The sequence below is a fragment of the Pleurodeles waltl genome, chromosome 8 (genome assembly GCF_031143425.1).
Source record: "Pleurodeles waltl isolate 20211129_DDA chromosome 8, aPleWal1.hap1.20221129, whole genome shotgun sequence".
NCBI classification, from domain to species: Eukaryota; Metazoa; Chordata; class Amphibia; order Caudata; family Salamandridae; genus Pleurodeles; species Pleurodeles waltl.
The window spans coordinates 631,594,666-631,609,736 of NC_090447.1; the positions used below are offsets into that span (position 1 = coordinate 631,594,666).

Sequence of the window (15,071 nt, forward strand, 5' to 3'; positions counted from 1 at the left end):
TGTGGGACTCCACGCTGGCAAACCTCAAGACCCAGACAGACCTATTGGCACTTGAAACTGAGGTTGGAGCTCTCACATCGCATGAAGCTTCCACCCCCACACAGGCCCTGTGAGCCCAATGGTCCTGGCGAAGATCCCAGTGAATTCCTTCTTCAAAGCAGCAGCTGAGAAATCCTTGGTTAAGCACCACTGATGCTGCTAATCCCATGAAGAAAAAACTTTCAGACCCCTCACCACTCATCTTCCCGGATGGGAATCTCAGCTCGCAATACTCATGATTCGGGATGCTGTGAGACCCATACTGGTACATACTAGGGACATTGTAGACTGATTTGTGGCCTATTGCACATCCTTATACTCCTCTGAACTATATGCCACCCAAGGCCGGATTGAGCGGTTTCTAGTTGTGCACACCTTAAATTAAGAGAGTTGTGCAGTCCTCACTGGGGCATTCACGGAAGACGAGGTGGCTGAGGCAATATAATGGCTCCCACCTGCAAATCCCTGGAGAGGATGAATTCCCAGGAGAATTCTCCAAACCGGGAAGGCTGTCCTCACTCCCATCTCACCAGGGCCTACAGTAAGGTAGTGGAAGCTAATTCACTGAGGGCAATATCTAACAAGGCAATATTCACCCTTCTTCCGAAAGACAATAACGACCCCTGGGCTGTGCTAGCTCTTGCCTCATCTCCCTCCCCAATCTGAACCTCAAAATAATGCCCAAAGTCTTGGAGACCCGTCTGAGGAAGATGATCTACCACCTTATACACTTATCAGATCGCAGCTCCGGCATTCACCTCCAGTAACTTGCCCACCTTCTGTGGTACATGACAGATTAACATTCAGAGATGCTTGCACTATTGCTGGGTTATGTAAAGGCATTTTACTGAGTTCAATGATTGTACCTCTTTCAGGCAAAGTCCCTTATGTGACTGGGGAATGCCTCCATTGGGAAAGATCATCACCTATATGACTATCCCACAGCGGTGGTGTCTTGTGGCAGATTTCTCTCTGGCACACTCCAGGTCAGCTATGCCACCTGCCTGGGTTGTTCTCTCTCCCTGCTACTCTTCCTCCTTCTGATTGAACTCATATTTGCAGCTATTTGCAGGAGGTGACTGGGATCCCCACAAAAGTTGGTGAGATCATGATCATGCTCTATCCAGATGAAATCCTGCTTCTCCTATCACTACTACCATATTCAGATGCAGCTGTGATGTCCATCAGCAGGGACTTTTCCACACTGTCAGGTTATAGAGTTAATTGGCAAAAAGATGTGTATGATGAACACACACTCATGCGTTCATGGTTACAATGTGACATGGGTACCAGAAGGTCTACGTTACCTGGGTTTTCAAGTCAATCAGAGATTCATTCGTAAGGTGGAGGATAATGTTCTCCCCTAAATGAGCACACCAAAGAGGACTTCCTTAAGTGGATGCACCTCACCGTATCTTTGTGGGGGAAAGTACAAACTGAGCAGATGGCCCCCTGCATTCAGTAAGTTTTTGGGCGTGTTACCCCCTCAGTATAGCCAGGAGTCTTCTAGCATGCATCAAGGTTGATCTTTGCTCCCTCATTTGGAGTGGACGCAAGCCTTGAATTCAAGCTTCCCCACTTAAGGGAGACGCAACAGCAGGGGGCCTACAGCTCCCCATCTTACTTCTCATACCCTGGCCTTTCACATCTCCCATCTAGTAGATCACCTGCACCCAAGGCAAGTGACCCGGATCTGGGCCCACCTGAATGCCACCTCCTCTCTTCCACAACTATGACACTGCCCCTGTACTTCTGGGGCAAGGACCCAAGCGTGGTGTCCACCCAATGGTGGCAGCAGCAGCAGTGTCCTGGCAAGAGGCACTTACCCCTTGGACATATATCTTTCTGCACCAAATGGTCCCCCTATGGCATAATGCCACTCTTCACATTGGTGGACAGACATTGTACTGGACAGCTTGGAATACATGCCGCCTACAGCAACTTTCCCCATATCCTTGATGAAGGGAGACTCAAATCATTCACTCTCTTTACAACATAATTTGGGCTACAGCATACTGATCTATAGTGTTACCACCAGCTGACAAACTGTCAGAATACAGCACACATAGAAAGAAGAAATAAAGACATTTATCCTTGTAGCACCTGCCCTGGAGAGGCATTCAGTTTTGATTTATTCTCAAATTACAGATTCTTGTAAATCTGGAAATGCGTCAATACCCACTGGTGTTCGTGGAGACACCCACCACAATGCCCATGGTATACTTCCCTGATGCAATGTGAGGCAACGCAGCAACTTGCACTGCGTTGCCTTACACTATATCTACAAGGCCATGAAAAGCCACAAAAAGTGTCTTTAAGTGGCCTTGTAGATATGGTCCTGCACTATGCGCCATTGGTGGGTCACAAAAAGTGACTTACCAGCGGCACACAGGGCTTGCAAATATTCCACTTGAGATGTTTTGCTGAGACATGTTCCAAATCCCGTGGTCCTGCACTGCTCATGTGCTCTATTGGTCGCTTGTGTGGGAACAGCTATCTCAGTCACCCCAGCTCACCCTTCTCCATGACATATCCTACTTGCCCAACATAACTTTTTATGAACGCATATGGCTAGCCACCCCTCTAGCTACAGCCAAACTGTGAATACTTCCACATAGGCAGCAGCCCCCACTGCCCTCAATCACTAAGTGGCTCATTATACTGCAACGTGTGGCTGGCCATGAGAAGACCACATATAAACAAAATAACTAGGCTGTATGGGGTCCTTTTATGGTGAGTGCAGCCACATCGCTTGCTCCAAACTTGGTGACGGTAGATGGCTCTCCTGGGATACTTGGAGGTTAAGTGACCTAGTGGGCCCGACGTGAACTGTTGTGGACCCCCACCCCACTTCTCTGACCTCAGATGCACCTCCCTCCTGCCCTCATTCTCCCCCATTTGAGGCTCTGTCCTTCTCTTTCTTCCTTTTTGACATTGTTCACATGTCAGTTTCCATCCATACCCCCTTCCCAGTCCACAACTAACTTCCCACCCCTCCCTCATTGCCCTTCTCTGGATATGCCTTCCTTGCTTTCTGGACAGACAAAATTAGAGAAGGTTGGGCCAGACACTTTAGTCATGGCATGCATGTTCTCTCCTTACCTAAGGCTTGGCTGCAGTACCCTGTTTTGTAAATGCTTACTCATTGTGACCTCTCATATTGGCCCTTGCACTGACTTTCATTGTATAGCTTTTTCTGCATCTCATATTTATCCTATGGCACCATAAAGTTAATCTACAATAAATAAATGTTGCAAAAGAAAAAATCAACATGGAGTTGTATCAGGAAAGCGTTAGGAATTTTTTGGGACCGGATCACATCCAAACTGAGCCACTTGATTAATTCTCATTTTTTTATACTTTTTCAAACACATTTTCAAAGGAAATCCCAGTATTATTTAAATTAAAATATATATTTAGCAATCACAATCTTTGTGATTAGAATTGCCTCCAGTTAAAAGTAAGTCATTACTACATTAAATCACTGCTCTTCTACAGTGTTCTAGTTACTGGATCATGCTTTTGGTGATATCGTGCAAAATATACCTGTCCCTGCCACCTCTATTCTGCAAGGTGTGTTACATGATTCCTACAAATCAATTAAGTCTGTGTATCGGACTAAAATCAGGACTGTGTATCTGGTCAACTTGAGGATATAGGGACTTCATCCATCTATACTATCAGGAAATGTTGACACAATTCCTAGCTAGCTCACAGTGCCCTATCTGAAACCCTAAACTTACCAGGGTGCCAGATGATATCCGCAACCTTGAACATGACTACTTAGATTCCCAAGGAAATCATGGAAACAGATCTACTTTTTCATTGTCACTTTGGATGCTTAAGGCAATGCACAAGTGTGAGAAAACAGGGCTGATTGCAGATGCCCCCTAACTTTTTGCCCCCATTTTCCACTTTTTGCTGGTGTTTTCCTGACTCTGATGGTGCCCTGGGTACTGCTAACCGGTCCTTTCACTGTTGGGATGGCTTCACTACCCAGAGGGAGTGACCATGACAGGAGGATGTAAGGCAGAGTAGGCCCTGCAAAGGGACAGCCAGTTTTCTTCACTGTCTTCCTCGCCTAACAAGCCAGGAAGACTCTCCCAGGGTTGGGCTGAGTCTCCTGGGAGTGTGGGCTGGGGGGGGCTTGTGTGAGAAAACAGGGCTGATTGCAGAGGCCCCCTAACTTTTTGCCCCCATTTTCCACTTTTTGCTGGTGTTTTCCTGACTCTGATGGTGCCCTGGGTACTGCTAACCAGTCCCAGGGCCTGTGCTCTGTGTAAAATCAATATGCAAATTAGGCTAATTATAATTGGCTAAGTTAACCTACCTATAAGTCCCTAGTATATGGTAGGGCATGTAGGTTTAGGGACCACAGCATAGGTGGTGCACACCTAGGTGCACTGCTGAGGTGCCCAGTGTCATTTTAAAGGCAGGCCTGCCTTGCTGGCTGCTTTTAAATTAAAGTTATATGCAAATTCGACTTTGGAATTAAAAGTAGTTCCAAAGTCTTAAACTACTGTATTTTTACTTATAAGTCACCCCTAAGGTGTGCCCTATGTGCCCCTAGGGCTGGGTGCCATGTAACTATAAGCAGGGACTTTATAAAAATAGATTTATAAATCCTGGTGAGGTAAAAACAGCCAAATTCGTTTTTCCCTCATTGAAGTAAATGACCTTCATAGGCTAGAATGGGGAGACTTTATTTTAAATTTTAAAGTCTCCTTAAATGTTGCATACCAAGAATTTGGTATCAAATTAATTGTTGTAATAAATCCCACAACTTCCAGTTGTTGGATTTAATATAACTTGTTCAGGTAAAGAGTTTTAGACTTTACCTAAAAAGTTGCCAATTTCAGCCCTGCATTGTTTTTGCTGCTGTGCTCTGATTGGCCAGCCTGCAGCAGCTTACTCAAGCTGCCTTGATGAGGTGTGAAGTGGCCTGGCTTCACACAAAGGAATGTGCTTGTGGGAGAGAATCTCCCCTCAGCAGATGGTGAGGCAGGAAGGGGGAGGGCTGCCAAACTGGTCTTCAAAGGCAGAGAAGGACATTTGGAGCAACCAGCAACACCCCCACATCCTGCAACCCCAGACAACTAGGTGCCCCCTTGATTAGATTAGGAGAGGGCAGGAGAGGGGTGTGTTTATGATTTTTAGCCACACCAGTGGGTGGGCTCAGCCAGATGTAACCTCCAAAAATCAGATTCAGCCATGTTGGATTTTTAGAGAATGTTGCCTTCTGGGATGGATTTTTGCCACACTTCCCAGGAAGTGGTCATCACAGGGGGACAACCCTGTACCTGATTGGAGAACCAGGACCCCCCTGCTTTTCACCCAGGAGCAAGGATAAAACTGGCAGACCTGCACCCACACCTCAGATCCCCATCAGATTCCAACAAGGAAGAACTAAAGGAGAAGAAGGACTGCCCTGCTGGACCTCTGGCCTGCACCTGGAACCTGCACTCAGAAGGACTGCACCAGCTGCACACTTGGGCTTCATCAAAAGAAGGACTTTGCCTGGCTTCAACTGGTTCAAGGAGGGACTCCCTGTTTGCTACAGGTGAAAAATTGCTAACCAGAGTCCGTTGCACCAACTCCTGAAGAAAGTGACCAGCTGACCACTGCCCAGTGGCCAAAAAGGAGTTTGCGCCAGGTGCATTCTGGGAGTTGTAGTCCGCACCCCAAGGACCATCTCAGAACTTCTGGACCCTTGGGGTGAGCTGTGGACCCCAAACGAACCTTAAAAGAACATCTGGGTGAAGCCCCAGAAGTTTGGAGAAGATTTGAGAATTTTTGTAAAAAAGCTCCATAGAGGGACCGACCCGCCGCAGAAATTCTAGCCGGCTTGCCTCAACCGCGACCCGGCCTGATTTGGTGGTTCGTCCCGGTAAAGAAAAATCTCCGAAAAAGAGACTAAGTCCAAAGGTAAAAAGTTGACCGGGACCTCCCAGCCATTGTCTCCGAGAAGGGCTCCATGGACGTCGGATCAAGATCCAGGTTTACCCCGGTCGAAGGATTTTCACCTCGAAAAAACGACTAAGTCCGAAGGTAAAAATCTCCACCGAGGAATCCAGCATCGCGTATCCGGAGAAGGGCTCCAGGAGGTCGGATAGGACTGGCAGGTTCGTCCCGCTGAAGAAAATCTTCAAAATAAAGACTAAGTCAGAAGGTAACTTTTTAACCGAGGCCTCCCGCGACCTGTAGCCGAGCAGGGCTCCATCGCGGTCGGCCTGAAAGTTTGACTTTGCCCGGTCGAGGTGCAAACAGATGACCCAATCGGCGCTTTTTGTTTCTAAGCGCTAGAAAAATAATAATTCTTTAAAAATTCATATCTCCGGTTCCCTTTATCCGATTTTATTCGTTTTGGTGTCATTTTAAAGATAAAAATATAAACTATTTTTATAAATTGGTTTTGGATTTTTAAACTGTTTCCTGTGTTTTATTTAATTACTGTTTTGTGATATTTGAATGCTTTACACACTGTCTCCTAAGTTAAGCCTTGACGCTCGTTGTCAAGCTACCAAGGGTTGAGCTGGGGTTAATTTACTGAGACCTAACTGGACCTAAGTGGAGGTTGGTGGCTTGTTGCTAGGTGTAGGTACCTACCTGCCCTTACCAATAACCCATTTTCCAACATAAAATGTATTTTCAAACATCTATTGAAACAATCAAATTTTTGTATTGAAAGTATGAGCTGTGAATATTAGGCAGATGAAACAAAGCATGGTAACCAGAATTACAAAAATGGTGAAAAAGATAAACAGTTCAACCATGGTAGTGTTATCATGTTGGTACACTCCTATCTGTTACTACCTACACTATTGAGAACATAGTGGGTGTACCCTCTGCCAGATCACTTGGGATAGCCTAACCCCCCATACCTGTGAAAGACGTAACAGGAAGCTAGGAAGCTGGTCTGACGTAGTGCAGGCTATCAATCTCTGCAAGATGGAAGTCAGAGTCAGTAGGGCTGCGTCTCAGTCACAGTGCACCGTGTTCCAGGGTAATCACTGTGGACGGCTTCCTCTGCCAAATATAGCACAGACGCAGTTTACATAAAGAAAGCACTTTTCATATCACACTGTGTCAGATGCACAGAGCTGATGATTTCTCTGTGGCAAAGGAGCTGTCTCCAATGGACAATCATGATACAAAGGCATCGCGTTCTTTGTGCCTGGCCATGGACCGGATGTACAGACTTCATGGCAGAAACACTTACAAGAAAGAGGCTACATGTACAGTGTCTTCTCAATACATTATCATGAGTGTAAAACCATGTAAAAGGTCACCATCAGAAAACGTTTCCAAGCTAAAATATGCAATCTAAAATTGAAATTTTGTGCGGGCCCTAACATGCTTCACCATGACCTCCCTTTTGCCATGGGAGATTTAGATCAATACTAAAATAAAAGCATAAATGCTAACCCAAAAAAAGTGAAAATGAGATGTAAGTTTAACGAACTTTAATAATAAAAGCAGATGTAAGCCATATTAAAAACATGTCAATTAAAAAAGCACACAGCCAATAAAAACTAATAAAAACACATTGCTTCAAAACAAGGGGCCAAATTAAAAAATCTAGGAGGCCCCCCAAAATGTTTCCATGTCCAGAATCAGTGGGATCCAGGAAGGAACCTACATTCACAGACAACAGATCTACAGTGGCCTGAGAAGCAAGTTGCAATAAACAAACATGGTCATATCCACCTGACTAAGCAGATGCGGAAGACATGACAGGCAGTAGTGTAACCACAATGATAGAGCCAGATCCCAGAAATACTGGAGCCGAAGCATCCATATTGAGCTGAAGTAATGGTTCATTGTACACATCCAGCAGCAATGGCGGCCTCATAGAACAGCTCTGAAGTTGGGTCCTCAACTGTTGCACATTTAGATCCATATGCATAGATTGAACCAATTGCATAGCCAGACACAAGTCTAGTGCACACTCGAAAGGGCGCAAAAGACAGTGTAACACAGGCGATACACATTGTAACCACACATGTCTAAAGGACAAAGAACACTTCACAAACAGTTCCTGGAGCAATGACACTCCAAAATACTATATCATGTGTTCAAGAAACAGCAGGGTTTGTGCTAATTGCATCACCAATTGGACTTGAGGTAGAACAACAAAAATAGGGCCAAAATACCAACAACTAGGAATAACACAACTGATGAGCCCCCAAAAACACTAGAAACCAACAGGGGCAGAAAGGATGGTATCACTCCGAATATAGGCTCTCATTATGACATTGGCGGAAAATGGCTCTTACCACCACGGTGACGCCCGGCGACATACCGCTGCATGAGCGAATATCCGTTCACCATATTATGACACACATACACCAATCCGACAGAATACTGCCACATACACAAATCCGCCAGACCAAAGGTCAGTGCTAAAGTGGCAGAACCAACACCCAAACCGTTATTCCAACAAAACAATGCCCTCTACATCATGACCCACAAACTACCACAGCGGACACTCAACGGTGGTAAATCTTTGGTGGTACACACCGCACGCTCAGAATGGACAGCCAAATACTAAACTTCACAACATTGGCCAGTAACAAAACACACACCTGAAACTCATACACACATCACACACACACCGCACTATAAAACACACACCCACGATACCCACAACCCTTTAAGAATACAAATCATTGCCACCAGACTGACACCAAGACCACTGCAACAACTAGACACACACACCGCATACATCCATACATCCCTCACGCACCACACTGAGCCCACCCAACCACAGTATCCAACACCCACACACACCACACAACACCCATGTCCCCACAAAGGTACCCCCGTTTCACAGATGAGGAGTTGTAAGAGGCTGGCCTGGCTCACAGTGGGTACCATATGGTACTTACACCTTGTGCCAGTTCCAGTTATCCCTTATTAGTAGATTAGTAGTGTTCTAGCAGCTTAGGCTGATAGAGGTAGCTATAGCAGAGCAGCTTAGGCTGAACTAGGAGACATGCAAAGCTCCTACTATATCACTTATATCATATAGCACTATATCATAAGAAACACAATACTCAGAGTTACTAAAAATAAAGGTACTTTGGCCCTCATTCTGACCCTGGCGGTCGGTGATAATGCGGCGGCCAAGCCGCCAACAGGCCGGCGGTCCAAAATATGCCATTCTGACCCTGGCGGGAACCGCCAACACAGCCCGCCGCATTAACACTCCGACCGCCACGGCGGGACAGACAAACAGCGCGGCGGTCCCCGCCAACAGCCAGGCGGCAGACAATGTACCGCCCACCCTATTACGACCCACCAATCCGCCACCTTTTCCGGGGCGGGAGCACCGCCGATAAAAACACGGCGGAAACAGACTACGAACGGGAAAACGCTCACCTCTACGCACTCCACGCGAGATTCCGGCAGTATGGAACCCGAGTTGCAGGTCATCCCCGCACTCCTATACCTGCTCCTGTACCAGGAGCACGCCCGGCGGCGCGGAAGACATCGGTGAGTACTGCACCTACGACACAGGGGAGGGAAAAGATTACCGGCACACACCCACCCACCCATACCCACTACAACACACACATCAATGCATTCCCACAGATCACTGTCACAACCCACAAACCCCCCCCTCCGAAATAATGCAAAGACCAAAAGAAGAGATCATAAACGGGCAGATATATTGAAATATGGACACCAGTAATCCCAATAAATAAATAAACTATGTACAAAATATATACAGCTACTAAATGTAGTCCAACCACTGTCCGTGGACCACAGGGGTCGTGTGCAAAGGGGCAAGGCCCAGTCCCACGACAAGAACTCCACGGAGAGAACACTGCAGGGGCATCAGAAAGAAAATAGGACAGGCACCTCAGGGGGAAGGGAAGGGGGGGCACCTCAGCCACTTGAGTACACGACGCCAGATCCACGAGGGGACTCCATGACCACTGGCCCATCCTGGGGAGTGCAAAGCCACAGTCCATACAGTGGGTGGCCTGCCCACTGGGCCATCCTGGGGAGTGCAAAGCCACAGTCCATACAGTCCATACAGTGGGTGGCCTGCCCACTGGCCCATCCTGGGGAGTGCAAAGCCACAGTCCATACAGTCCATACAGTGGGTGGCCTGCCCACTGGGCCATCCTGGGGAGTGCAAAGCCACAGTCCATACAGTCCATACAGTGGGTGGCCTGCCCACTGGGCCATCCTGGGGAGTGCAAAGCCACAGTCCATACAGTGGGTGGCCTGCCCACTGGGCCATCCTGGGGAGTGCAAAGCCACAGTCCATACAGTCCATAACAGACCCCACTGCCACTGGAGGAGGCATGTTGGCCAGAGGACATCCTGCAGCCCTGCCCGAGACAGATCCTGCCCTGCCACGTCTGCCAAAGGGCCAGCGCTTCTTGCCTTGAAGGGCCCAGTTCTGCGCTTCTTGCCTTGAAGGGCCCAGTTCAGCGGGTCTTGCCTTGAAGGGCCCAGTTCAGCGGTGCTTGAGACGGCGGGGCCCAGCGGAGCGGTGCTTGAGACGGCGGGCCCAGTTCAGCGGTTCTTGAGACGGCGGGGCCCAGTTCAGCGGTGCTTGAGACGGGGGGGCCCAGCGGAGCGGTTCTTGAGACGGCGGGGCCCAGTTCAGCGGTGCTTGAGACGGCGGGGCCCAGTTCAGCGGTTCTTGAGACGGCGGCCGGTCTATGGCCAACTGCTCATTGCCTGGTGGTGCCCTCCTGGGCAGCGGTGATGGTGCTCCTTCAATGCCCACCTGGGCTGTGGGTGGTGGGGCCCTCCTGGCCAGCTGGGCTGGGTCCTCCCTGGGCAGCGGCTATGGGGGTGGTGGGCTCCTCCTGGGCAGCAGGCCTGCAGCCTGACCTCTCCGACTTGCTGCCCTTGCCCTCCTTAGTCGGGAGTCTGTGGCCCTTTCCTCCCTTTGGAGCTGTGGCTGGTGACTGTGTCTGGGTGGTGTCCGGGGGGGATGTAGAAGCCGGGCTCCTGCGGCGCCCCTTCCGCCTTCTGCTCCTCTTCCCAGGGGGTGGGCTGGCTGTCCCCTTGCTGCTGGGCGAAGATCCAGACATGCGGGCTGGTGGGCTCCAATACCCCTGCACCCTTGTCAAGGGGGCTGCAGGGCTGGTGGTGGCTGAGGTGCTCTTCTTACCCCGACGAGAAGGAGGGGGGGGCTCAGGGTCAGGAAAGAAGTTAGCAGTGGCGAGGAAGAGTTTCTTGGGACAATGGAGAGTGGTAGGTACAGTGGGAATGGGAGTGGAGGGAGAGGATGTGGTTGTAGGTGAGTCACGTTTGCTGTCTTTGGGTGCAGGTGCAGGAGGGATAGGCTGTCGTGAGGTGGACGGCTGTTGGGTGGGTGGGTGGCTGCGTTTGTGTGGTGTGGAAGAGGGGGTGACAGACACAGTGGGAGAGGACACAGGGGACGTGTAAATGGCAGTGGGGGTGGTGACTGCACGTGTGCGGACTGGAGTGGAGGGTGTGCTGGTGATGGAAACACTGGCTGATGGTGAGGTGAATGGAGGTGTGAGTGTAGACGTCACAGGGAGGGAGGAGGGAGACGAGGAGGTGGGGGTCACAGAGGTGGTAGTGACTGTTGGCATGTCTGCATCGGAATGTTGCGTGTGTGAATGTCTGCGTGATCTGTGGTGCTTATGTTTGGATGAGCTTCTCTTGGGTGTTGAGGTGTGTGCAGGCTGGTCTGATGGTGTGGGTGGGACAGGCAGAGGAACAGGAGACTGGGAGGAGGGAGTTAGTAGAGGGAGGCAGGAGACAGGGACAATGGCTGCCGTCAGTGCTGAGGCCAGAGCCTGGAACGATCGCTGATGGGCAGCCTGACCCGAATAAATGCCCTCCAGGTACGCATTGCTGCGATGAACCTCCCTCTCCACCCCCTGGATGGCATTCAAAAGGGTAGTCTGCCCAACAATGAGCGTTCGGAGGAGGTCAATGACCTCCTCACTGAGGGCAGCGGGGGTAACAGGGGCAGGGCCTGAGGTGCCTGGGGCGAAGGAGATGCCCGGCTTCCTGGCAGAGCGGGCACGGGGCGAACGCTGAGGGGCTGCTGGGAGGGCGGAGATGGTGCGCTGGGTGGCGGCTGTACCTGTAATGGCGGGGGACACGGATGGTGCCACCCCCGCAAGGGAGCTCCCTTCCGAGGACGTGTCCGTGTCGCTGCAGGGTCCAGTCGTCCCCGTTGTGGAGCTCCCCTCGCCCTCCGTCTCACTGGTCCAGTCTGACTCTGTGGCATGGCCCTCCTGGGCCATGTGAGATGCAGCTCCCTCCTGCCCCGATGCCACTTCTCCTCCGCCTGATGATGCTGATGCACACAAGCACAGAAAGACAAACAAAAAGGGGGGGGGGAGAGAGAAATAAAGGGATATTGAGTACATGGATCTCCGGTACAGTTAGCGGACATGACAGACACAGATGCCCCCTGCACTAAGTTGCGCACTTGGGGTCCGCTACGCATTCCGTGGAACATGCCCTACACGCCTAGAGTTGACAACTGCACCCATGGATGACACGGCCCAGGGATGGCTGTACTGACAAACTACTGAGGGTGGTGGCTGGGGACACAGGGGCTTACGGGGGTGCCCAGCCTACAGATATCGCCCTGGCCTAGGGGGACCCACAGCCCTCCTCCCCCACCCAGACACCTCCACTGCGCGACAACAGAGTAGATAATGCTTGTACTCACCCCCTTGTGTCTGCTGTGCTGCCCTCACGCGCCCATCCAAATCAGGGTAGGCCACCGCCAGGATCCGGAACATCAGGGGGGTCAGTTGACGGCAGGCACCCCGCCTACGTTGGGAGGCCATCCCCAGCAGAGACTCGGCGGTCTTCTTGGTCCCGCGGCGGATGTCCTCCCACCTCTTGCGGCAGTGGGTGCCCCGTCGATGGTGGACCCCCAGGGTCCGGACTTCCTTGGCGATGGGACGCCAAATCCCGATCTTCTCATGGGCGCGGACCTATGTGACACGTACAGGGAGGGAGAAATACCACGTTCAAGTTTGTCTGCATTTTCGTTGCCAGTGGCCCAACGCCCCCCATCCCCGCCAGGCCCCCCGCCATGCCCCCCACCAGGCCCAACATGCCCCCCATCCCCGCCAGGCCCCCCGCCATGCCCCCCACCAGGCCCAACATGCCCCCCATCCCCGCCAGGCCCCCCGCCAGCCCCAACATGCCCCCCCATCCCCGCCAGGCCCCCCGCCATGCCCCCCACCAGGCCCAACATGCCCCCCATCCCCGCCAGGCCCCCCGCCAGCCCCAACATGCCCCCCCATCCCCGCCAGGCCCCCCGCCATGCCCCCCACCAAGCCCAACATGCCCCCCATCCCCGCCAGGCCCCCCGCCAGCCCCAACATGCCCCCCCATCCCCGCCAGGCCCCCCGCCAGGCCCCCAAGCCAGCCAGTGGCCCCAAATCCAGATTGAAGTAAACTCACTTGTTGGTCTGGAGGACCGTAGAGTAGCGCATACTGGGGGAGGACCCCATCCACAAGTTTCTCCAACTCCTCTCCAGTGAAGGCAGGGGCCCTTTCCCCAGGCGCAGCAGCCATTGTCCCTTCCAGACCGAGGTCACAGCAACACTTGCAGTATAGGTCCTCTCCTGTGAAAGTTCAAGTCGCAAGTGGATAAGTAGATAGAAAATGGCGGTCACGTCCGCGGCGGTGCGTACCGCGGCGGTGCGTACCGCCACCGCCGGCGCCCTTCGCCATTGGCTCCTGAAACCCATAGGCTTCAATGTTAACCAATGCGGCTTCGCGCCGCGGTCTTCGCCCGCCGCCCGCCGCGGTGTGCCACGCCAGCGCATTGACCTCACATCCCATTGTCACACTTCACAGGTCAGGCAGCCGCCATTTCGAGGGTCCACATGGCTCAATTTCAACTGCGTCACACAGGCCTAGGCCTTGCATAGCCACTCAGACACGCCATTCACTGCATAGAGAATCGTTTACTGTGCTAGCTGTGAGTACGTACCTGTGGGTTGCTTGACTGTGTGCTCCATGTTGTCCTTCCTAGGCACCGTCCGCTGGGTTTGGCGAGGAGACGGATGAATCCTCCCGTGTACCGACCGCTGGTGGACCTGTCGACAATGGAAGAACGCCACATTATCCTGACCTACCGTCTTAACCGTGCCACTATACATGAACTGTGTGCCCAGCTGGAGCCCGACCTGATGTCCCCCATCCGCCAACCCACAGGGATTCCCCCTCTGGTGCAGGTCCTGTCAGTACTCCATTTCTTGGCAAGTGGGTCATTTCAGACAACAGTGGGAATTGCTTCTGGGATGTCTCAGCCCATGTTTTCGAAGGTGTTATCCAGAGTGTTGTCTGCCCTGATGAAATACGTGAGGAGCTACATCATTTTCCCTGAGGCGGGCGAATTGGCTACAGTGAAGGGTGATTTCTACACCCTCGGACATATTCCCAACGTCATTGGTGCCATTGATGGGACCCATGTGGCTTTGGTTCCCCCAAGAGACAGGGAGCAGGTGTACAGGAACAGAAAAAGTTACCATTCAATGAACATCCAGGTGGTGTGTTTGGCTGACCAGTACATCTCGCATGTAAATGCCAAATTCCCAGGGTCAGTGCATGACGCCTACATCCTGAGGAATAGCAGCATCCCTTACGTGATGGAACAGCTAGAGAGACACCGTGTATGGCTATTGGGGGACTCTGGGTACCCCAACCTGTCGTGGCTACTGACCCCAGTAAGGAATCCCCGGACCAGGGCAGAGGAACGGTACAATGAGGCCCATGGGCGTACTAGGAGGGTGATCGAACGCACCTTTGGCCTCCTAAAGGCCAGGTTTCGGTGCCTGCATATGACAGGTGGATCCCTAATGTACTCACCTAAGAAGGTGTGTCACATCATCGTGGCCTGCTGCATGCTTCACAACCTGGCTTTGCGCCGCCAGGTGCCTTTCCTGCAGGAGGATGGTCGAGACTGTGGTGTTGTGGCAGCGGTGGAACCTGAGGAGAGTGACGAGGAGGAAGACGACGGTGCTGAAACAGACAACAGGGACAGAATCATTGAACAGTAC

At 51.5% G+C, this 15,071-nt stretch overlaps 1 protein-coding gene across 2 annotated transcripts in view; it reads left to right on the plus strand.

Annotated features, from left to right (window-relative positions):
- Positions 1–15,071, plus strand: part of CNKSR2 (connector enhancer of kinase suppressor of Ras 2) — a 1,907,760-nt gene that overhangs the window by 1,203,033 nt on the left and 689,656 nt on the right. The gene's annotated exons all lie outside the window — the stretch shown is intronic.